The 25,263-nt window shown below is 38.8% G+C and overlaps 1 protein-coding gene across 3 annotated transcripts in view; it reads right to left on the bottom strand.

The window, feature by feature from the left end:
* Positions 1–25,263, bottom strand: part of SGK3 (serum/glucocorticoid regulated kinase family member 3) — a 139,266-nt gene that overhangs the window by 81,968 nt on the left and 32,035 nt on the right. For 2 of the 3 annotated variants that reach the window (XM_025870681.2, XM_073892847.1), the window contains exon 1: positions 2,915–3,043. The exons of the other annotated variant lie outside the window; for it this stretch is intronic. The gene's annotated coding sequence lies outside the window, so the exon portion shown is untranslated. Of the gene's footprint in view, positions 1–2,914; positions 3,044–25,263 lie in introns of those variants that run through there. 3 annotated transcript variants of the gene reach the window in all.

Raw genomic sequence — 25,263 nt, 5'->3', positions numbered from 1 at the left:
TTCAGAGGAAGAAAAAAAAACACTTCTAACTGAACTTATCTAGGTATTTGGGGTGGTGAGGGAGGATCTGAAGGCTGGGCACTCAAAACAGAGAGGGCAGCAAAAGTCCTCAGTACAGAGAATAGCCATTCGTTCAATTTGTCTGAATTCCTGCCCACTTACAGGAAAACATTCACTCCACTCGATAAAAACAGAAAGAGAAACTGTCAAGAAGCAACACTCACCTTTGGCTTTTTTTTTCCTTTAAATTTTTTATTGTTATGTTAATCACCATACATTACATCATTAGTTTTTGATGTAGTGTCCCATGATTCATTGTTTGTAACACCCAGTGCTCCACGCAGAACGTGCCCTCTTCAATACCCATGGCTTTTACATGGCATTATCATTAAAGCCTTATTTTATTTTCATAGTTACAAGCATAAATTGGAAATCACTTTTCTTACATATAGGAGACAGAGGATGGAAAAGTGCATTTAAAATCATGTAGAGAACTGTGAATGCCAGGCTTCTCACTCTGGATTTCATTCTGCAGATGAGGATGTAAAAGCATTCGAAAAGGGAACCTGAAAGGTTGTAGGTGTAGAGAATGGAATGAAATGGAGGAGGGCTTAAAGAAACAGGGGTTTGGCAACAATAAGAATGGCTGGTTTGTAAAAAAATGACTGGAGAAATAAGTAATAGCGATTTGCTATTGCATGTGGAGTGCAAGGTGGAAGGAGGCATTAATACTGCCTCATGGTTTTATTCCTGGGTAACCAGAATAAATAACTAGAAAAGGGGGGAACGGAGAGCAAGGCAAAATGACAGTGAATTGGTTTAAGTAATTACTAGCCCTAGCTGGAAATGTCTGCATCAGATGCACAAATCTGACACCTGGTGCCAGGCAGTTTCCAAGCACTCAGGATACAGCAGTGAACACAACTGGGAAGTACCACAGCCCTCATGGAACTTACCCTCTAATGGCAGACAAGAGATAATGAACAAGTAAATAAAGAGATAAATATATATTATAGAAAGAGAGGAGTTGTATGGAATTTTAATTAGGGTCTGACTGAGATAGTAACATCTAAACAAATACCTAGAGGTGAGGGAGTGAACCGCGCAAGGAGCCAGGAAAGAGTCAGCAACTAACACACCAATATTTTCAAATAGTTTCACTCCATGATGCTTTTGAAGTTAGCAGCAATTGCAGTGTATCTCTTTGGTGACCCAGTCCTATTTCCTTGGGCTAGTATTCAGTGTTCCACTTCCTGACTCTACCCTAAGCAGATCAAAAAAACTTCACCAATAACACACTGATAACAAATTGCCTAGTAGGTCAATGTGTTTACACTGGCTGTTTATATTCCCTACATGGGAGAAAAGGACATTTTAAAACAACAAAACCAAAGCACTGTTGGAACATGTTTGTAAAAAGCTTAAGAGACAATCATCTTGTTCTCAAAGCAATCATTGATGTAGCAACTTTTGAAACTTGTGATTTAAATCAAAGGTGCTGAAGAATGATTATGAATCATGCAATTAAGCTACCAAGGAGGATGCTGCAGAGAGAAAAACCATTCACAGCACCATAAAACTGTCAAAAATAAAAACAGCACAATTATCAAAATCAGAAGTAACATCATTCTTTGATTTTATTATTTGTTGTTCAGCAGAGCTGAATTCTACCCTGAACTATGCATTTTATTGGTTCTGGATACTGGGGCCTCATCCTTATCTGTAAAGGGCAGCTGTTGTGATTTTTCAGATTCCTTTCAATTCTGAGATTCTATTTGGCTAGTTACGATTCCTATGATGTTTAGTTTATTTATGTATTTGGGTACTCTGGTTTACGTCCTTTTGCAATAATAGTACAAATAAGCACCCATCCCAAGTAACACAACTTGTAAGTTCTGTATAAAAGTGATAATGACCTTCTTTTAAACAAACATACCGGAGCTTGGTATTAAAAATGAGGATACCCTCTCTGAAAGTGCTGCCTTTTTCATCCGTCTTTTAGAACAGCCTTTAAGACCCTGAGGCTTCTGTATCATTTGAGAGTGGATTAGATTTGAAACCAGGTGGATGATCACATCTCTAGTAGGTGAGAAAAGTAATGAGACCTTATCTGGTGGGATTCAGTCTCTGAAATTCCAAAGGAATCCCCAAGCATTTCTAGCTACAACTCTGCGGAAAGGTTTTCCGGTGTTGACAGCTTTGAAGATTAATGCCCATCTAAATGCATAACAGCCAACCTTATTGTGGACTATGCGCCGGACGGAATTAAGTACTAACTGATTTAATCCTCATAACAATCCTATAAGGATGGAACTATCATTATCCTCATTTTACATATGCAGAAACAAAGTCATTGAGAAATTAAGCAAATTGCCCAAGTTTTCACAATTAAGTAGATTCAAACCCAGGCACTCTAGCTTCAAAGCCTAAGAGCTTAACCTCCACAATACACTGCCTATGTAAATCCTGGTGTCCCTGTTTAAATTAACAGTCCCATTACCAATTGCACTCTTCTTACAAACTGAATAACACGAAGTCAAAATAAAGCTGCACTGCAAGTTCATTATCGAGTTTCTCCTCCAGTCCTGAACCACAAACTAGAAATGTATTTTAAAGAACGTAAAATCTCAGTACCTGAGGTCTCTCGAGATTTAGGGAGGTGTGTGGAGCAACGCAAACGTTTTTCTGTCTCGGCGGTAATGCCGTGAACAAGTGCTGCAAAACTAGAGCCGGACCCCGTGTCTCCCTGCCTCTAGGGGTTCACGCCAGGGGGCCGCCCAGCCGCACCACGCGCTCCTACTACGCACGGAAGTGGCCCAGGGGCCGGTCCAACCAAACCACACCTGGCTCGAACGCGCCCGCGGGGGTTCCTTCACCTGGCTCTCGCGGCGCCCAGACCCCTCCCCGTACTTACCTTCGGGGACCCTCGCCCGACGCATAGCGAGCGGGAAACGCCGCCACAGCTGCGCCACACTCTACGGGCCTCCGCGCCGCGCCTCCTACCCCCAGCGGGGCCCACCACCCTCCCGGCCTTGGCCCGACCTCCTGATTCCGCCCCTCGCAGCAGGCCCCGCCCCCACCAATCAAGGGAACCCTCTAGGCCACTAGCTCCGCCCAAGGCTAGGGGCGGGGCTTATGCTCACTCAGCTCTGCCCCTAGCTCGCTAGAAGACGGTGGACCTGCGTGAAGGTGCAGGCTGGATGCCGCCAGGAGGCCCTAAATAAATAAAGCGGGGAGGGCGTGGGGGTGCCTGACCCCGAGGGAGTAGGTGCGGGACGCAGGCAGAGGGGACGGGGAAAGGGAGACAGACAGCCATGTGGCAAAATGAGGAAAGAGGCTTGGGAGGGGAAAGAGAAGGCGCTCTCCCCAGGTTCCAGCCGAGGTGTAGGGCTGGGTGAGACCTCTTAAAGTAGCTTAGTTCACTTACTCAGCGCATTAGCTAATCTCATTCTCCTCGGGCAGGGTAGGACTCACGAATTCAGGGTTCCATGCATGAGAAGTCATAGGAGCTAGGATTTAGAGGGGCAAAGAAAGGAAGCAAATCCTTCACTGATCACCACACATCCTCGTTTTTCATTTTAAAAAATTCTGGAAAGGGGTCTCAGTAGGAATCGCTTCAGACTTACTCATTCCTTCTCCCCTCAAATAGCTCAGGCACTTTTCAAGAGAGCAGACTCATTTCACCCAGGCCGAGTTTGGCATTAATGCCCACGGTGTACTACAAGGTTTGCGACTACATGTATGGATAAAGGAAAAAATCAGACCCCTCAGAAGGAATTATTTTAACTATTAATTTATTTGATTTTTGAAGGTGAAAAACTATTTGAGGAATCAAGTCAAACACTAATTGAATTGTGGTGGGGAAAACACAAGGCTCACTTTGCTAACAAGCAGCATTTGCTGGAAGAATTTCAGAAAACAGTGCCAAGAGGCCAGCCTAGCTGTGTGGCCCTAAGGGAAGTCACAAAATCTGAAGCCCCAGATCTGCTTATCTGTAAAATGAAGAGATTAGGCCAGGTGGCCTCATGACCTCTATTTGCCCTTCCAAACTTAATTTCATCCTGCTAGGCTCAACAATTAAGGGCAAAGGACCATAGGGAAAGTGCTGTCCAGTCAGGAGCCACATAGAGAAACTGGGAATTTTTAGAAAATGCTTCAGGGATCTCTGGCATCACTTCATTCAAGCTCTCCTTTCTGACTTTTCTATTTGCTATAATAATAACTCTTGTCCTAGCTAAAAACCTCTGACTCATCCCTCTCAGTCCTCACATTTGGTCACCAGGTCCTCGGCTTTTTCCATTACAGAGTCTCTTCAATGAACCTTCTCATTTGCACTGCCATCTCTGTATAAAGTACAAAATCAAAGAACTCAGGTTCTTAGATCTGACGCTCACCTATTTTTTTCCACCTAATCTCAACTACTCTGACAGACTGTTTCCTCACTGCACAGTAGCCACAACATAGAGCCAACATTCCTGCCACTGAACATTTATATCCACTGCTTCCCAGCTTAGATACTTCTTAAGTCCTAGCTACCTGTTCAGATGATAGCTCAGCTCAGGGACCTCTCTATCCAATAAAATGCTATAACACTTAGGATGTGTACCACTCAATGTGGCAACTTAGCAGGCCTACCTCATTTTGTTTTTTTCTGTTATTTATATTTATCTCCAAAACTAAACTGTAAGCTCCTTACTAGATAACCCTAGGCCCCAGCCAGTTAAGAAAGAAAAAGCTATTTTCAGTATCTCAAAAGCCTAAAAGAAATTTATATTCATCTACAATTAGGCTGTTCAAATTACCTAGAACAGTAAGATTCTGTTTTTTTTTTAACTAAAAAAATTTATATTTTTATTTTTTAAGTAATCTCTATACCCAACATGGGGCTCGGACTCACAACCCCAAGATCAAGAGTCACATGCTCCACTGACTGAGCCAGCCAGCCAGGAGCCCCAGAATTTTCTGTTTTTATCTGAAATTATATGACACTGAAATAACACCAATTATTTCATGTTAACCAAAGCTCTGATGGGCAGCTAGATGTGACTGATTTTTAGAAAGGGAAACAGGAGTGCCTGACTGGCTCCATCAGTGGAGCATGTGACTCTTGATCTTGGTTGGGGTCTTGAGTTCAAAAGTTCAAGTCCTATGTTGGATGTAAAGATTATGTAAAAAAAAAAAAAAGAAAAGAAAAGGGAAAATAAATTACTATTAAATAAGACTTTTTTTTTTAAAGATTTTATTTATTTGACACAGAGAGAGAGAGAGAGGAATCACAAGCAGGCAGAGTGGCAGGGAGTGGCAGAGGGAGAAGCAGGCTCCCCGCTGAGCAAGGAGCCCAACGTGGGACTCCATCCCAGGACCCCGGGATCAGGACCCAAGCCGAAGGCAGATGCTCAACAACTGAGTCACCCAGCGCCCCTAAATAAGACTGTTTTGAAGACTAAATCTATGAGATGCACAGAGATACATAAAAATAAAAATAGCCAGCCCATTCTTTTGTCACCCCATTGCCAAAACAAGTAACATACCCATAGTAAGTGCTTAAGAATATATTCATTAGTCTATGATTATTTTCAGCTTTCCTTAAGCCCTCTCTCTCCTTTGCTTTAATTAAAATACTGGTCTTTTCTTTTCATGCAAATAAGATTGTAAGAGTTTCCCTTCAATTTCAAATAAATTCTTAAGAATAAGATAAACAAGAATCACACAGCACTTCTCAGAGTGGGATTAGAATGGTTTTTAGTGTCCAAGAAATAAAGCCTCAAATCACAGTAAATTGCCTATGTCAAGGGGCCCTACATACTACTAACATCTTTAGAGAGTAAATTTTCCTTAATTGCAACCTTACCCAGATGACAAAAGTAGAAGCAGAACCAAGTTTGCAGAATGACTACCAAGTAAGAGTGAAAACTGATTTGCAATCTATCAATGGCCCCTTGTGTTTTGAAAATGTCACTGGCATGTTTAAAGGAGGCCCCAGAGCTCTGAAGTCTGGCCCAGACAATCTATAAATCACTACTCACAGCAAACCTTTATAATATTCTGGATGTTTAAAAAGCATTAATAGGCAGATTAAACAACAGTCACACTTCATTTTACAGACTGGTTGTACCAGAGGCTACTGGTTATAGACTCTTGGAATGTTTCTCTTCCTCTTCTAAAAATGTGAAGTAACTATTAAGATTAGAGCCTTAGGGGAACTTCTCTATCTGGCCAAGATGTAGTAACAAGGACCATATTTACTCTCCCACCTGAACGAACAACAACAAAAAGAAGCCAGACAAAATATATAAAACGACAGTTTTCAAGATGGATATCATGCAATGAAGGAGACTGATGCCTCAGAGATGTGAAATGTACAAGATTGGCCCTAGCTTATCACCTTCAGAGAACTTACAGGCCATGGCAGGAAAAGAGGGAACTGCAAGAGCTGTGAGACCAGGGAGAACAAGATAGCTAGCATTCACAACTCAGATATGGAGACAAGATAACAACACAGAGAATCCCAGAGATCTGCAGAGGGTCTTCCTTGGGAATTCAGGAGTGCTGATCAGTGTATGCCTGTACTCAGGGTCATGGAAAGAACAAACCATCTCAAAGCATTAGAAGGAAAAGTACTGGGCACTCACAGAGGACCAGGAACAGTCACTATTCACACCAGGCCAACTAGAAACGTCCCAGTTCAATGAGATAGAGTACTTAGAAGGGTCTTGCCCTAGTATCGGAGAGTAATTAGCCCTAGACTAAATGCTGCTTGGGTGCTACCAAAATAAAAAGCAAGATCCAAAAGGATCATATTTTGAAGTTATTTAACTGCATCTCAAATTAAAATTCAGGCATGTTTATAAAAATACAAAAATATTCAGCACCCAACAAGCTAAAATTCACAACATCTGCCATTCAATCAGATATTATAAGGCATGCAAATAAACAAAAATACGACCCATAATGAGGAGAAAAATCAATCACTGAAACTAACAACTGCATAATGTTAAAATTAGCAGACAAGAACATTAAAACAGTTATTATAATGGACATATATTCAAAAAATTAAGTAGAGACAAGGAAGGTATAAAAAATTTCTAAATCCAATTTAGGGATGAAAACAACCATCCCTAAGGTGAAAAATACACTGGATGAGATTAATGGAAGAATAGACATTGAAAAAGAAAGGATTAGTGAACTTGAAGACACACAATATAAAATTTCCAAGATGAATTGTAGAGAGAAAAAGGAATTTAAAAAAGAATCAATAAGCTATGGGAGGGGCGCCTGGGTGGCTTAGACATTAAGCGTCTGCCTTCAGCTCAGGTCATGATCCAGGGGTCCTGGGATCGAGCCCCACATTGGGCTCCCTGCAGAGCAGGGAGCCTGCTTCTCCCTGTCCTCCCCCTGCTTGTGTTCCCTCTCTCGCTGTCTCTCTCCATCAAATAAATAAATAAAATCTTTAAAAAAAAAATAAGCTATGGGAAAACTTTAAGCAGTCTAACATACTTGTAGTTGGGGTTGAAGAAGGAAAGGATAAAGGTAGGCTGGGGAAAGATCAGAATAGACATTTGAAGAAATATGACTGAAATTTCAAAATTTGATGAAAATTATAAACCCACAGATCTCACAAGCTTGATGAACACAAACACCAGAAACACAAAGAAAACTACAACAAGATATTTCACAATACAGTTACTAAAAACCAGGGGCACCTGGGTGGCTTAGTCGTTAAGCGTCTGCCTTCAGCTCAGGTCATGATCCCAGGGTCCTGGGATCGAGCCCCACATTGGGCTCCCTGCTCCACGGGAAGCCTGCTTCTCCCTCTCCCACTCCCCCTGCTTGTGTTCCCTTTCTCGCTGTGTCTCTCTCTGTCAAATAAATAAATAAAATCTTTAAAAATAAAAAAAAGTAAAAAAGTAAACCAGTGATGAAGCAAAAATCTTAATGGCAGCCAGGGGGAAAAAAGACATGCTCCATATGGAGAAACAAGAGTAAATATGACAGATTTCTTGTCAGAAACAGTGCAAGAAAAAAACAGTGGAGCAACATCTTTGAAGTACTGAACGAAAAAGCTATAAACCTAGAATTCTATACTCAGCAAAAAATATCTTCCAAAACTCAAGACAATATAAAGATTTTTTTCAGATGCACAGAAACTGAAAGACCATAACAAGAAGACTTGCACTACAAGAAATGTTAAAGGGAGTCCATCAGACAGACAGAAAATGACTCCAGATTTCTGGAAATATACACTAGGAATGAAGAACAGTGGAAATAGTAACAAGAGATGTGTTGGGTTTTTTACAATTTTTATCTTTTGAAAGATAATAACTGTTTAAAACAACAATAGTAATCATTTATTGTGGGCTTTATAGCCTATATGTAAGTAAAATGTATGACAACAATAGCATAAAGGTTGGGAGGAGAGACATGGAGGTATATTATGAAAGGTATATTGTATAATTAAGTGTAAGCATCCTATAAGTGACATGGCATAATTCATTTGAAGATAGGCTATAACAAAGTAGTATACTCAAACCCCAAAATAAGCTAGAAAAAGAGGAAAGAGGACACAAAGAACAGGTAAGACAAACAGAAAACAAGTAACAAGAGGACAGACATAAACTCAACTCATATCAATAATAACATTAAAGGCAATGGTCAAAACACCACAATTAAAATTTGTCTTACTGGATAAATAAAACAAGACGCAACTATATTTCACCTACAAAAAACTATATTTCAAATATGAAGACACAAATAGGTTAAAAGTAAAAGGATGGAAAAAGCTATACCATGCTAACACTAATCAAAAGAAAGCTGGAGCAGCTATAATAATATCACATAAAGTAGATTTCAGAGCAAATAATATTACCAGGGAAAGAGAAGGTCATTTCATAATTATGAAGGGGCCAATTCATCTTGAGGACATAAAAGTTCTAAACTTTTATGGGGGCGCCTGGGTGGCTCAGTTGGCTAAGCATCTGCCTTCGGCTCATGTCATGATCCCAGGGTCTTGGGATCCAGCCCCGCATGGACCTCCCTGCTCAGCGGGGAGCCTGCTTATCCCTCTCCGCAGCCTATCCCCCTGCTTGTGCTCTCTCTCTCTCTAGCAAATGAATAAATAAAATCTTAAAAAAAAAGTCCTAATCATTTATGTATCTAATAACAGAGCTTCAAAATAAATCAGAAAAAACTGAAACAACTTGAAGGAAAAATAGGCATATGCTATTTTTAGAGGTTTTAAAAACACTCTCATAATAATAGCACAAGTAGAAACAAGATCAGCAAGGATATTGTCTTAATCATTTTGGGTCACTATAACAAAATATCACAGACTGTGTAGCTTATAAACAACTGATTTTTAATTTTCATGGGTTCTGGAGACTGAAAACTGGAGATCAGGGAGCCAGCATGGTTGAGTCAGGGCCCTCTTCCTGGTCTATGGCCAGTATCTTTTCTCTGTGTCCTCACCTGATAGAAGGGAATAAGAAGTTCTGTGGGTTCTCTTTTGTAAGAGTACTAATCTTATTTATGAGGGCTCCACCTTCCTGACCTAATTACCTCCCAAATGCCCCACCTACTAATACCATCACCTTTGGAGGTGAAGATTTCCATGTATGAATTTGAGAGTAGACACAAACATTCAGACCATAGCAGATATAAAAGACCCAAACAATACTATTAACCATCTTAACCTAACTGACATTTATAGATCACTACAAGACACAAGAATATAATTCTTTTTCAGGTACACACAAGATATTTACCAAGATAGACAATATATTGGGCCACAAAACAAGTTTCAATAAACTTATAAGGATTTAAGGCATACAAAGTTATGTTCTCTAACTACAGTGAAATTAAGTTAGAAATCAATAACAGAAAAACATCTGGAAAATCCCCAAATATGTGAAATCAATATACAATTCTAAGTAACCCAAGGGTCAAAGAAGAAATCAAAAGGAAAACTAGGAAATATTTTGCACTGAATGAAAATTAAAACACAACATATCAAAATTTGTGGATGGCAATAAAGCAGTCCTTAGGAGGTAATACCCATAATAAAAAAAGAAAGTTCTCAAATCAGTGAACTCAGTTTCTACCTTACTAAACAAAGGGAGCAAATTAAACCGAAGTATTATGCATAGAAAGAAAGTAATAAAGATCTGAGCACAACCAATGAAAGAGAAAAGAGAAAAATCAATGAGACCAAAAGTTAATTAAAAAAAAAATCAGTCAAATTGCTAAACCAGACTAATCAGCACACACACAGAAAGACTGAGAGGGACACCTGGGTGGCTCAGTCAGTTAAGCCTCCGACTCTTGATTTCTGCTCAGGTCATGATCTCAGGGTCCTGGGATTGAGGCCCGCTTCAGGCTCCGTGCTCAGCATAGAGTTTGCTTGTCCCTCTCCCTCTGCACTTCCCCCATTCAGGCTCTCTCTCTATCAAATAAATAAATAAAAATTAAAAAAATAAAAATAAAAGGGGAGCGCCTGGGTTAAGGCAGTCAGTTAAGCATCTGCCTTTGGCTCAGGTCATGATTACAGAGTTCTGGGATCAAGTCCCAGGAGTCAGGCTCTCTGCTCAGCAGGGAGCCTGCTTCTCCCTCTCCCTCTGCCCTTCCCCCCCTGCTCATGCTCACTCTCTCTCTCAAATAAATAAATAAAATCTTTAAAAAAAACGTGGGGGGCGTGCCTGGGTGGCTTAGTCAGTTAAATGTCCAACTCTTGATCACAGGGCTGTGAGTTCAAGCCCTGCGTTGGGCTCTACACTGGGTGTGGAGCCTACTTAAAAATAAATACATAAATAGCTGTTCTTCATCAAGGCCTTTCCTATATAAAATAGGCCCTCCTCTGTTATCTCTGTAATAGTAGCTTGTCCATTTTCTTCATAGCACTGTGATCACAATTTGCTCTTTATTTCACTGTTTACTGTTCCCCTGTTCCTGCCCCATTAGAGTTCAAGGTCCATGAAAGCAAAATAACATATCTATCTTGTTTACCATAACATTTGCAGGGCCTGGGGCATATAACAACGGGGTGCAAATTATTAAATAAATGGACCAATTTCTCCAGTCCCTTCAAGTCTGCCTCCACAGCCTGTCTGGCATTTGTCCCTTTACTTTACTCTGATAATATAGGTCTGAGCCTTCCTGTTGTGCTAACTTTTTTAGTGGTCTCCCAGACTCCTTCCTATCCATATTGTAGAATGTTGTCTAAGACAATTCAATTCTAGTCAAATCATTTTCTCTGTTCAAATCCTGTAATAATTTTAATGCAATCTTTATCAAAATTCTAACAGCCTTGTTTTGCAGAAATGACCCTCAAATTCATATAGAATTGCAAAGGGCCCTATATAACCAAAACAATATTGAAAAAGAACAAGGTCTCATACTTTCTGATTTCAAAACTTATCACAAAGTTATAGTAATGAAAACAATATAATACTAGCACAGGGACAGGCCTATAAACCACTGGGATAGAATTGAGTCCATAAATAAGCCCATATATCTATGGCCAACTAATTTTCAACAAGGGTGCTAAGATCATTCAACAGGGAAAGGACAGTCTCCTCAAATAGTGGTTGGCCAATTGTGTATCCACATACAAAAAAATGAAGTTGGATTCCTACCCCACACTCTATATAAAAACTAACTCAAGATTGACTAATGACTTAAATATGAGTTAAAACTATAAAAATTTTATATGAAAACATAGATATGAATATTCATGACCTTGGATTTGACAATGGATTCTTAGATATGACACTAAAAGTATGAGCAACAACAACAAAATAGATAAATTGCACTTCATAAAAAATTAAAAACCTTTGTGAAAAATCAAAATTAAAAATTAAAAAATTTTGTGAATCAAAGAGTATCATCAAGAAAGTAAAAAGACAATATATGGAGTGGGAGAAAATATTTGCAAATCATATATTTGAAAAGAGTCTAGCATCAAGAATATATAAAAAACTTGTACAACTCAACAACAAAAAGATAAACAACACAATTAAAAAGTGGGCAAAGGACCTGAATAAACATTTCTCCAAAGAAGATATATAAACAGCCAACAAGCATATGAAAAGATATTCAACATCATTAGTCACCAGGAAAATGCAAATCAAAACCACAAAGAGATACCATGTCACACACACTAGGATGGTAATAAAAAAAAGGAGTGGAAACCAAGTGGTGGTGAGGATGCGGAGAAACTGGAGTCCTTGTATTTGTTGGTAGGAATGTAACATGGTGCAGCTACCGTGGAAAAGTTTGTCAGTTCCTCAGAAATCTAAACATAGAATTACCATATGACCCAGCAATTCCACACCTAGATATTTACCCCAAACAACCGAATACATGTGCCCAAATAAATATTTACATGTACATGTTAATAGCTGCACTATTTACAATAGCCGAAGGATGGAAACAACCAAATGTCCATCAAGGGATGAATGGATAAACAAATTGTGTTATATATATTCAAGAGAATATTATTCAGCCATAAAAAGTAATGAAGTACTGATATATATTACAATGTGGATGAACCTCAAAAACATGCTAAGTGAAAGAAGTCAGACACAAGAGGGCACATCCCAAATAAATCCACTACTTGGAATAGGTGGATTCACAGAAACACGAAGCAGATTGGTAGTTGCTGGGTGGGTGGGGGTGGGGGCGCGGCACGGGAATGGGAATAGGAAATCACTGCTTAATGGACATGGGGTTTAACTTGGGGTAAAGAAAATGTTTGAGACTAGATAGAAGTAGTGGTTACACAACATTGTAAATATACTAAATGTCACCGAATTGTTCATTTTAAAATGGTTAATTTTACGTTGTACATGAATGTCATCTTAATTTTATAGAAAACACCTTAACAATATCCCACTGATGACTAAATAAAATCTTATCAGCCTAGCTCCCTAGAGCCTTCATAACTGACCATTACATAACCCTACTTCCCCATCATGCCCCCCATTCTCCAAGCAAAACAAGCCCTTTCCTCTACATGCGACACAGAACCTCATTTCTCTACACACGTAAGTCCTGCTCTTCTTTCATGGCATTATTCAAATACAAGCTCCTTTAAGAGTTTTTTCTCAGTCTTTTAGTGGGAAATACTCTTTCCTGTAAGCTTCTACGAGCATTTTATCTGCACTTGTTGCAGATGTGCCCTCTTGTGTCTGACTTCTTTCACTTAGTATGTTTTTGAGGTTCATCCACATTGTAATATCTATCAGTACTTCATTACTTTTTATGGCTGAATAATATTCTCTTGAATATATATAACACAATTTGTTTATCCTCTATTAGTCAATAATTGTTGGCAAGATGCATATGTGATTCATCCTATTATTCCCAGTGTCCTTAGGATATTCTTACATGGATCAGCCACATAATATTGAAAGAAACAGATTAATATAAAATAAATTTCTGCATATGAATCCTCTTGGCTTCCATTATAAAATTGGAGATGTGTTTTTCTGAGAATGTATTTGACTCTAGCATGTCTAAAACCCTTTGAAAATCACATAAATAGGGGCACCTGGGTGGCTCAGTTGGTTAAGCATCTGCCTTCGGCTCAGGCCATGATCCCAGGGTCCTGGGATCGAGCCCCGCATCGGGCTCCCTGCTCCACAGGGAGCCTGCTTCTCCCTCTGCCTGCAGCTCTCCCTGATTGTGCTCTCTCTCTCTGTCAAATAAATAAATAAAATCTTTAAAAGAAAAGAAAATCACATAAATAGGTATTATTACAGTGTCCTGATAAAATAGTTATAGACATATTTCTGAACACTAATAGGAAATAACTAGAACTATTTGTATCCCTGACAATAATTGCTAATGTTCTTTTTTTTAAAAGATTTATTTATTTATTTGAGGGGGGAGAGGAGTAGGGGAAGAGGTAGAGAACATCTTAAGCAGACTCTGTGTGTAGCTCAGAGCCAGATGCAGGGCTCGATCTCACCACCCTGATATCATGACCTAAGCTAAAACCAAGAGTCAGATGCTTAACTGACTGTGCCGCCCAGGCACCCTATAATTGCTAATGTTCTTCTTCTTTTTTTTTTTTAGATTTTATTTATTTATTTGACAGAGAGAGATAGCGAGAGCAGGAACACAAGCGGGGGAGTGGGAGAGGGAGAAGCAGGCTTCCCGCCGAGCCGGGAGCCCGATGTGGGGCTCGATCCCAGGACCCTGGGACCATGACCTGAGCTGAAGGCAGACGCTTAACGACTCAGCCACCCAGGCGCCCCTTGCTAATGTCCTTAATAGTATGAGTCAAAATAATAATAGCTAACAGTCATATAGCACTTTTACATATATTGATCCTCACAATAAGCTTATGAGCTATGCACAACTATCATCCCCATTCTACAGGTGAAGAAACACCTACAAAGCCAAATCAATTGGCTTAATGTCACTTGCTATTAACTGGCAGAGTTGGGATTGGAATCTGGCTACTTTGGTTCCAGAGTACATACTCTCAACCACTATGCTACATCAGCTCTCTATAATGACAACTTAACCATGTATAATAAAATGACTTTGAAAAGTCAATGAGTTTCTAAGAAACTCATTGCTAATATCCTAGAGCAGATTAATGTGAAACTTCCACTGTTTTCTCAGACTTTATGCCTGGAATTCTGAGATGGCTAATAACTTTTATGAATAAACTTGATTCTATTGTACTGAAGAAAGTATATTGACTAAGAAACAAAGTTGAAGCAGGAACACAACATAACGCACTATAAAGATATAATGACAAATGAATTATAATAAAAGAACACAATAAAAGTTTAAGTACATCAACGGGACTGTACATTTACTGAAATATAAAGGAGCCTGAAAGTTTCATAAAGAAAGACTGATTATGTATAAATTTCTGATAAAAACAATTTTTAAATGTTATTTTCTGTATCTCAAATTCCAAATAATTCTTATATATAACAGTGCTTATATATCTTTTGTTAAATCAATGTTGGTTTATATAAATATTAATGTTACAGTGAAGGGGACCTAATTCTATAAAAGAGAATTAGTGACCTATGATACAATTACGCTGAAGCCCTCTATAGCAGTGGGCCAGAGAAAATAAAATTTGATAAACAATAATTAGAGGTTATTCATCTTAGAGAGGAAATAAAATCTTTGAATTTGACATCCAATTGAATCCTTTTCTCAACCCTCAAAAGTCAGGTCTTTTCTATTAATCTTGTATGCAGCAAATCATCTATTAATGATGTGCTGAGTAATTTTGACACTGGAATTTGGAACAGGCCTTTGGGTTTAAATTTGTCTCAAATGATTTATATGATCTGGTCAGTAATTTTTAATCCATGATTAATTACACATATTTCTTTTAAAAGACTAATTCAGATTCCATTAATGGAGACGGAGATTACAAGAACTTTTTTTTATGCATTCTTTTGTATGCTAAGGGGGAAAATTATTTTCCACCGTATTTTCATGATTCAAAAGACTATGTCATAAATAGGTGATTTGTTTTTTTCCAGTTTGGGTCCCAGAGCTTAGCACACTAATAGCTTCATTCATATGAACTTACTAAGATTTTTTAAAATTAGTTTCAAAGGTAGGATTTAGTGTTTCATCAGTTGCATATAACACCCAGTGCTCATTACATCAAGTGCCCTCATTAATGCCCATCGCCCAATTACCCCATCCCCCCACCCACCTCTCCTCCATCAACCCTCAGTTTGTTTCCTAGAGTTCAAAGTCTCTTATGGTTTCCCTCTCTCTCAATTTTCATCTTATTCTATTTTTCCTTCCCTTCTCCTATGTTCATTTGTTTTGTTTCTTAAATTACACATGAGTGAAATCATATGATACTTGTATTTCTCCGACTGAATTATTTTACTTAGCATAATACCCTCTAGTTCTACCCACATCGTTGCCAATGGCAAGATTTCATTCTCTTTGATGGCTGAATAATATTGTGTGTGTGTGCGTGTGTGTGTGTGTATCCCACATCTTCTTTATGCATTCATCTGTTAATGGACATCTGGGCTCTTTCCATATTTTGGTTATTGTGGACACTGCTGGTATAAACATTGGGGTGCAGTGCCCCTTCAAATCACTATGTTTGTATCTTTTGGGTAAATACTGGTAGTGTAATTGCTGGGTCACAGGATAGCTCTATTTTTAACTTTTAGAGGAAACTCCATGCTGTTTTCCAGACAGGCTGTACCAATTTTCATTTCTACCAACAGCAAAAGAGCACATTTTAAATGAAGTAAAATGAGCACCATCAGCGCCTAGATAGTGGTCTCTAGATATTTTCTGCTAAAATGAACCAGGGCTTCTCGTGGGATTGGATGATTGCAGATATGGGGCAGAAAATATACAAAATGAACCTGAAATGTCTTAACTTCCTTACTTTCTGGTGTGATATAAATGAATACCAGAGTCATGTCAAAGGCCTTAGGACCAACGCAGTTAACCAAAGATGGAAAAATCAAGCATAAAAAAGAATAATGACTATGGTGAACTGAAACACAATGAATACAGAAGTTTACAAAGACACTAAAAAATACAAAACAGGGGCACCTGGGTGGCTCAGTTGGTTAAGCAGCCAACTCTTGGTTTAAGCTCAGGTCATGTTCTCAGGGTCCTGGGATTGAGCCCCGCATCAGTCTCCATGAACAGTGGGGATTCTGCTGGAGGATTCTCTCTCCCTCTCCTCCTGCCCCTCCCCCCACTTGTGCACTCTCTGCCTCTCGAATAAATAAATAATTAAAAAGATACAAAACAAACCTCATGGATTATCTATGAGTGATACTAAGGAACTAAATCTTTTTTTTTAACTGGTAAATAAATGGTAAGAATCAAGCCTTTATACTGCCTTTCCAATACAAATTATATCCAAGGTAACCAAATAGTCCACGAGGGGATGTTGCTTTTTATAGAAGAATGAATAAAGAAGAAATGTGACTATTTTGCAACCTCTAAGGAATTAATGCGTCTAGGCAATGACCATCAAAGACTGCTCACCTTAAAAAAGGATAGCCAACCAGACATTTTGTCTCCCGAAAGCAAAAACACACTACCACTTATGAAGTATTCTTGCCAAAAAATGTGAACCTAAATCTCATAGAGTTTATAGTTCTAACTTCCAATGTATAGGAAAAACAGGGGTCAGAGATCCATGATAAATGACATTTCAGGGATTCAATCAGCAAAATTTAGTGGTAAATTCTATAGGACAAATGACCTTGTTTCTTCATTACATAAGTTGTAAGGGAAAAAAAGGCAGGAAACACTTAGATTAAAAGACTTAAAAGATACATCAACTACCAATTGTAATATATGGATATTATTTGGATCTTGATTGGAATAAACAAACTGAAAAAAATATGAGGCAATTGGGGAAATTTAAATATGATGACTGGATATCTAATGACATTAAGAAATCACTGTGGTTTTTTAAAGACATGACGTTATTGTTACATTTCTGAAAAGAGTCTATATTTTAGAGGTAATACTGAAATATTTAAGGGGTGCTTGTGTGGTTCAGTTGGTTGAGCGTCCGACTCTTGGTTTCAGCTCAGGTCATGATCTCAGGGTCCTGGGATGGAGTGTGGTGTTGGGCTCTGCTCTTAGTGCGGAGTCTGCTTGAGATTCTCTCTCTCCCTCTCCCTCTGCCCCTACCCCTGCTTGCATGCTCTCTCTCTCTCAAAATAATAAATAAGCAAAATCTTTAAAAAATATACTGAAAGATGAAATGATCTGATGTCTCAGATTTGCCTCAAAATTGTGGAGACAGGGGAAGATGGTGTGATTAGCTGAATAATATTTAACTATAAGTAGGTAATTGTTGAAAGTGGGCAACATGTTTATGAAGGCTAATTATACTATTCAGACTATTTTTGTAGATGTCTGAAATTTTCTATAATAAAAAGGTATGTTTTCCTTAAAACAGTGTTTCCTTCAGAGGACTGGTGAGGTGGGAAAGTGTTTTCATTATAAGCCTTCCTGTACTATTTGTTGTTTTTATTTTTAGGTACATGCATATATTTCATTTCTAAGGAAACAGTCCTAATAACAAGAAATACACGTAATTTTTTAACAAAAATTAATCAGTCTATGGTGATTTAGTTCCAAAATGTACATCAGCAGTTTTCAATCTTCAAGTCCATGGAGCCCTGGAAGGCCCTATGACCCTTTCAGGGGATCAGTGAGGTCAGACTATTTTCATAATAACACTAAGATGTTATTTGCCTTTTTTATTGATTTGCACTGCTGGTGCAAAAGTAATAATACCTAGAACTGCTGGTGCCCTGGCATGAAACAAGGCAGGCTCATGACTATCTTACTCATTGTTTTCTTCACCATTACTCACTTGAAGTTTAAAAAGAGGAAAAAGCCAAGTTCACTTAAGGATATCCTTGAAAAAGCAATAAAAATTTTATTAAATCTTGACCTTTGAATCCATTAGTTTTTAATATACTGTGTGACAAAATGGTGAGTATGCATAACGCATTCCTGCTGTATTACCAGTCTAATGATTGTCTGGAGGGAAAGTCCTTGTGTGATTGTTTGAGTTAAAAGCTGAACTAACTGCTTTATACAGAACACCATTTTTACTGAAAAGGATGACTGACAAATGACAATATTTGCCAAACTTGGGTATTTGGCAGACATTTTCTTGAAAACGAACAAAGTAAGCCTGTCACACTGAGGAAAACAACTCAGTGTATTTGTTGGCAATGATAAAATTCAACCTTTAAAGTGAAATTAAGAGTTTTGGAAAATTTGTTTCTTCCCCCCATGAGCTCGCCTGCTTCCTTCCACTGAAAGATTTTTCTGATGCACTCAGGGATATTAATAAATGTGATTTTAAAAAATATTATTAAATGAAATGAGTCAACATTTGGAAAATCTGCATGAATTAGTGAACCAGTATTTTTCAAAAGACTAATGTATGAAGTTACAAAACCATGCATGCACCAAAGGTCCCTTCAAAATGTAAGCTGACCATAGTGGGTTGAATGGTGGCTCTGCAAATGGATCACAAGATAAGATCATTTATATATTTTCCAGGTGAGCCTTAAATCCAATGACAAGTGTCCTTATAAGACAACGAGAAGACACAGAGACACACGGAGGAGAAGGCCACATAAGGCAGACAACCACCAGAAGCTACAGGAGGTAAGGAACAAATGTCCCCTAGAGTCTTTGGAGAGAATGTGGCTTTGCTGACTCCCTGATTTCAGACTTCTAGACTCCAGAACTGTGAGAGAATAAATTTTTGTTGTTTTAAGCCACATAGCTTGTGTTTAAAAAACAGCCACTTGCCAAGTCTTGGTATAGTGTCAAAGAAGAATTTTCACAGTTTTCCGGAAATGCTATTAAAATATCCCTCCTTTTTCCCCACTACCTATCTTTGTGAGGCCTGAGTTGGTTTTTTTTTTTTTTTGCATACTTCAATCAAAACAACATATTGTAACTGTTTGAATGCAGCAGGTATAAGGATCCAGGTGTCTCTTAGTAAGCCAGATATAATTAAAGAGATTTGAAATATGTAAAACAGTGTTAATCTCACTATTTTTTTAGTTTTGGGAAACACTTATCATAAAAATGTTTTATGTTAATATGTAATAGCTAAATATTTTAAATTTAAATATTTTTTAAAATTTCTCAGTTTTAACTTCTTATATAGTAAATATTGATAACCCACATAAATACAAACTCTTTGGGGTCCTCAATAATTTTTAAGAGTGTAGGGGTTCTAGACCAAAAAGTGTGAGAACTGCTAGTACACACCATTAGTAAGGGAGGACAGAGGAGTAGGGGCCTGAGCAATCAGAGGTATCATGCACATAAGATTCCAGTTATTTTTAACTATGCATTGGATTTTCAGGGGCAAGAAGGCAGAGACAGATTCTCCCAGGCAAAAGAACCCCATGAACATATAATACACTTTAGAAGCAGGTCTACACATGATAATTTCAGAAGACTGGACCATTAATAAATACATAAACAGGGGCGCCTGGCTGGCTCAGTCAACGAACAAAGTAAGCCTGTCTTGATTTCAGCTCAGGTCATAATCTCAGGGTTGTGAGATCGAGCCCTGAGTCAGACTCCATGAGAAGCATGGAGCATGCTTAAGATTCTCTCTCTCCTTCTCCTTCTGACCCTCCCCCACCTGCTCATGTGCATGTGTACCCTCACTCTCTCTCTCAAAAAAAAAAAACCTGTTAAAAATAAATAAATAAATGTATATATAAACAATTTTACATATCCACATTATTATTATCTTTTAAAAGACTAGATATATGACTCAATTTCAGGAATCTTTGTTAGTTTTTGGTAACCCATAACTTGAAAAGATTTTTGGTTTTGTAAATGTGGGTAACATACCATTCTTCTTATTCTCTTATTCCTCCAAAGAGATGGAAAGAGTCCCTTTAAATAGCAAACTAGCCAACTACAACCTTCCTCTCAGTCTGTAGAGTCACTCTACCTGGAACACTCTTACCTCTACTTTTCGCTTGATATTATCAGTCAACTAGGGTTGCCATACCAAAGTGACATAGATTGGATAGCTTAAACACAGAAATTTATTTTCTCATAATTCTAGAAGCTAGAAGTCCAAGATCAAGGTGTCTATCGAGTTGGTTTCTTCTCATTGCTTGTAGATGGCCGTCTTTTCCCTCTGTCTTCATTCGGTCCCCCCTCTGTGTACACAGTCTGTCCTCATTTCTTCTCACAAGAACACTAGTCATGTCAGGTTAGGGCCCACCCTAATGATCTTAACCTTAATTACCTCTTTAAAGACTCTATCTTCAAATACAGTCACATTCTGAGGTACTGGGGGGTTAGGATTTCAACATATGAATTTGAAGTGAGACACAATTCAGTCCATAAGACTTAGCTAACTACTACTTGCCTTTTGGGGATCAGCCTGAATAGTACGTCCTTAGGGGGGCGCCTGGGTGGCTCAGTCGTTAAGCGTCTGCCTTCGGCTCAGGTCATGATCCCAGGGTCCTGGGATCTAGTCCTGCGTCGGGCTCCCTGCTCTGAGGGAAGCCTCCTTCTCCCCCTCCCACTACCCCCCGCCTGTGCTCCCTCTCTCACTATGTCTCTCTGTCCAATAAATAAATAAAAAAATCTTTAAAAAAAAATAGTATGTCCTTAGGGCCTTACTATTAGGTTAGGGCCCTTGTTACACTCGCATAGTATCCAATACTTAACCTATGTACCATTTATCATGCAAATGTAATTAAACACTTGGGGTGATTGGTTTTTTTGGGTTTTTTTTACACATTTTTTTGGAAGATTTTATTTATTTATTTGACAGAGAGAGACACAGCGAGAGAGGGAACACAAGCAGGGGGAGTGGGAGAGGGAGAAGCGGGCTTCCCGCGGAGCAGGGAGCCCGAGGCAGGACTCGATCCCAGAACCCCAGGATCATGACCTGAGCCGAAGGCAGAGGCTTAAGGACTGAGCCACCCAGGCGCCCCTGGGGTGATTGTTTTATGACTGTCTCTCCTTAAGCGCCATGAGAGCAGAGACTGTGCCTGTCACATTCCCCAGTGGGCTGGCAGGGTTTAGGATAACCACTGACATACTAGGGCGACTCGATGAGTGAGGGAATGCTGTGTGGTGTCACAACATTAGAGAATTTTTTTTAAGTTAAATTCAATTAGCCAACATATGTACATCATTAGTTTCAGATATAGTGTTCATTAATTTATCAGTTGCATATAACACCCAGTGCTTATCACATCACATGCCCTCCTTAATGCCCATCACCCAATTACCCCATCCACCCACCTACCTCCCCTTCCGCAACCCTCAGCTTGTTTCTCAGAGTCAAGAGTCTCTCATGGTTTGTCTCCCTCTCTGATTTCTTCCCATTCAGTTTTTCTTCCCTTCCCCTGTGATCCTCTGCACTGTTTCTTATATTGCACATATGAATGAAACCATATGATAATTGTCTTTCTCACATTAGAAAGTTTTGATGAAAATGTCAGGTTTATGAGACTGCCTGGAATCATTCGGAATACTGAGGCAGCCGCCATCCACAAGAGATGTACCAGCAAATTAGTGCCTTGGTGGTGGTAAAGTCTCACTGGCTTTTCATCCCACTGGGGCAATAGGTTAAGGGGATAGAGATTTAACTCTAGTCCTGGCTCAATCATTAACTAGTAACATAAAAATGGGGCAATGTTCCTTAACTTTACATTATCTCTCCTCATCTGTAAATGCAGAAATTATCAAAGTTGGTCACAATTTAAACAGAAACCCCCTGATCTGTGAATATCCAAAATATACAGTCCAACTCTTTCCTTTGCTATTGGGACCCTGGTCTGCCTTTGCTGGGAGGGTCAACCACCTTTCACAACCAATTCTGCTAAAGCTCTGGGAGTCCCATCTCTGGTTTCTGAAGACTTCTCTCTCACCACAATAGCACATTGCTAATTAAATAAATCTTCAGTCACTACCACTTCCCAAAAACTCAGGACTCAGAGGGCAACCGGAGTTCAGGGGTTCATAAGGGCATTTAAAATCTAAGGCCAATATTTAAAATCTTGCAACCTGGTTAGGAATTAAGGAGTGTCATCTGTGACTTTTAGGGAGATGTGCATTTGAATTCAAAAAACCAAAATACAAATGAATGGCTAGAATATTTCTGGGGTGGGCGCCTGGGTGGCTCAGTCGTTAAGCGTCTGCCTTCTGCTCAGGTCATGATACCAGTCCTGGGATCGAGTCCCATATTGGGCTCCCTTCTCAGTGGGGAGCCTGATTCTCCCTCTGCTTGTCTCTCTCTCTGTCTCTTATGAATAAATAAATAATATCTTTAAACAAAAAAAAATAGAATATTTCTGGGGTATGGAGAGGGTAGGATCATATTTGTTTATTTTAAAGCTGGGGAAGTATGTAATATGGGGAAAAGAAAAGTGTCAGCAATTTACAGTGTCTTTAGTTGTTCTTTCCTACACATTGCCTAACCTATATATCTTGACTACACATGTGACTTTGAACAAGATTCTACCTTGGTTACTGTCCCCTCACCTGTGGATAAAAATACCACAAGAGATAAGCGCGAGTGTCAGGTGAAATCACATGTAGAAATGTATTCAATGCAGAGATAAAGAGTGAAGGGTTCCACAGGACCTACAGAGTCCTGGCTTCTGCCTCTTAGGAACTGCATAACCTTGGGCAAGTGTTAGCTTCTTTGTGCCTTGGTTTCCTCATCTGTTAAATGGAGATAATAGGATCTACCTCTTGTGGTTGTTATGATAATTAAATGTGATAATGTTTGTAAGATGCCTAGGTATCTAATACCTAAGTATTAGCTATTTCTTCTAGCGCTTTGTAATTCTTAGAGTTTTTCCACCCATTATCATCACATTTGACTATCTTAGAAACTTGTGATCTCTCCACTCTCCTTAAACTCCTCATGTCTTCTTCTTTCTCTTCCTCAGCAGTACCCGAGTTTCACTGAAGACATAGAGATCACCAGATTTTATCTCCCTTAACATCCCCCACATGGCCAAACCCTGTGGTATAAGAACCTGGGCTCTTTTCCCTTTTAGTGACTTCCCCTTCTCTTTCAGGAAAAGATGACTTGTGTTTCTCTAAAAACTAAAGGCTGCACACTTTCTCTGCCTGAAATGTTCTGTCCCCCTGTTTTTTTTTTTGTTGGGGTAACTCCTACTCTTTCTCTGGATTCATCTTCTTTCTGACCACCTTCTGCAAACTGGGGAGTATTCCCTTTTGTGTTTGCACAGCCCCTTAAATTGATATCCTAAACTATCATATTATATAATAATTCTCTCTTTGCACATCTACTTTTTACAATCTCAGAACCTAGCACTGAACCCGGCACGTAGAATAACCAAATGAAAGTGCTGAGTCCAAGGAAACCCTGCAGTACTGGGTATTGGTCACTCTATTACAAACTCATGTATGGAATGAACAGAGTCCACACTTGCTGTCTTCTCTTCTCCTCTACTCTTCACTCTTCAACACAATGTCATCAGCTTCCACCCCTCACCTCCCCAAACTGCTTTGTCACATAGCACAGTGCTCTCCCCGTGGCCAAATCTACGGGACACTTTATAGTCCCTCTTAGATTGACCTTTCAATAAATGATATTTAGTAACCAAAGATTATTCCTGTGGTGTACCTGCTTTTTCTTTTAATGAAGCAAGCCAGTATTACAATATCCACATTTACTAAGTTCATGAGTATCTGTGGATTCAAGGTACCATCCCATGTGTTGTTTACATAGTTCTAAATGTCATGCCTTCCTTATGACTTCATTAAAATAATCACAAGATGCGATCAATGACTACTATGTTTTCTGAATAAGAAGTTTCCAGAAGTCATGACTCATGGAATTAAAAAAACATTTGAAGCAACAAGAAAAGTAGTTCTCCTTTTTCATGAAATCCAAACAAGAAAACAGAATGGTATTCTGTTAGGAAGAATCATAATATGACTTTTCTTTTTCTTTAAAGCTTTGAAAGTAGATGTATAAAAAATTACCTATAAAAATGAGTAAGCAAGTATTTAAATTTATTGTACATTTATTTTAAATCAAAGAACAGATTTTTAAAAATATCTAAAGAGTGGAGGCTTTCTCTTCCCTTTTCTTAAGACTAACTATGAACCAATCCTTATAAAGCAAATTGCCCAGAAATTGTCTAATCACATATCCCTCTCTGTCACTGACCTCTAAGCTCTTTGAGGGCAAGATTGGATCTAGCTTCTTATTGCATCTCCAGCACTTAGACAAATAGGTGCCTGGCCCAGGCAGGGGCAAAAATAAATATCTTAAGTACAGAGGAAGGAAGGAAATCTTAAAAGTGAGCAAATTTTAGATAGTTGTAAAACAAGGGTTTTTCAGAAGAGAGGACATTGTATCAGCAATGCTCATAACTTCCAGATATACACCAAGGAAAACATTGGCAATAAACACTAGTTATAAAGTTGACAATTACCACAGCCATTATTGACTCATCTTATCATGAAGTTATAGAAATTCAAATATTACAATGAAAAATTAAGTCAGCATCTTATAGTCCATCTTACTTCCAGATGGTAGAAGATGCACTAATTAAAGCAGGCTGAATAAATATAAAATTCCTCTTTTGTCCAAAAATCAAGAAATCTGAAGGCAATTTTTCCACTGCCCATATTCAGAGATTCACACACACAAAACTATTTCCAGGCAGCAGTGGCTTATATTCAATTATTCAATTGGCATGTACCAGGACAGTCATCCTGGTTCATACA

This window comes from Callorhinus ursinus, unplaced genomic scaffold (genome assembly GCF_003265705.2).
Source record: "Callorhinus ursinus isolate GAN/ISIS: 27379988/994484 unplaced genomic scaffold, GSC_fseal_2.0 scaffold5, whole genome shotgun sequence".
NCBI lineage: Eukaryota > Metazoa > Chordata > Mammalia > Carnivora > Otariidae > Callorhinus > Callorhinus ursinus.
The sequence above is the reverse complement of the archived record's forward strand: the minus strand, read 5'-3'. Positions and strand labels throughout refer to the sequence as shown.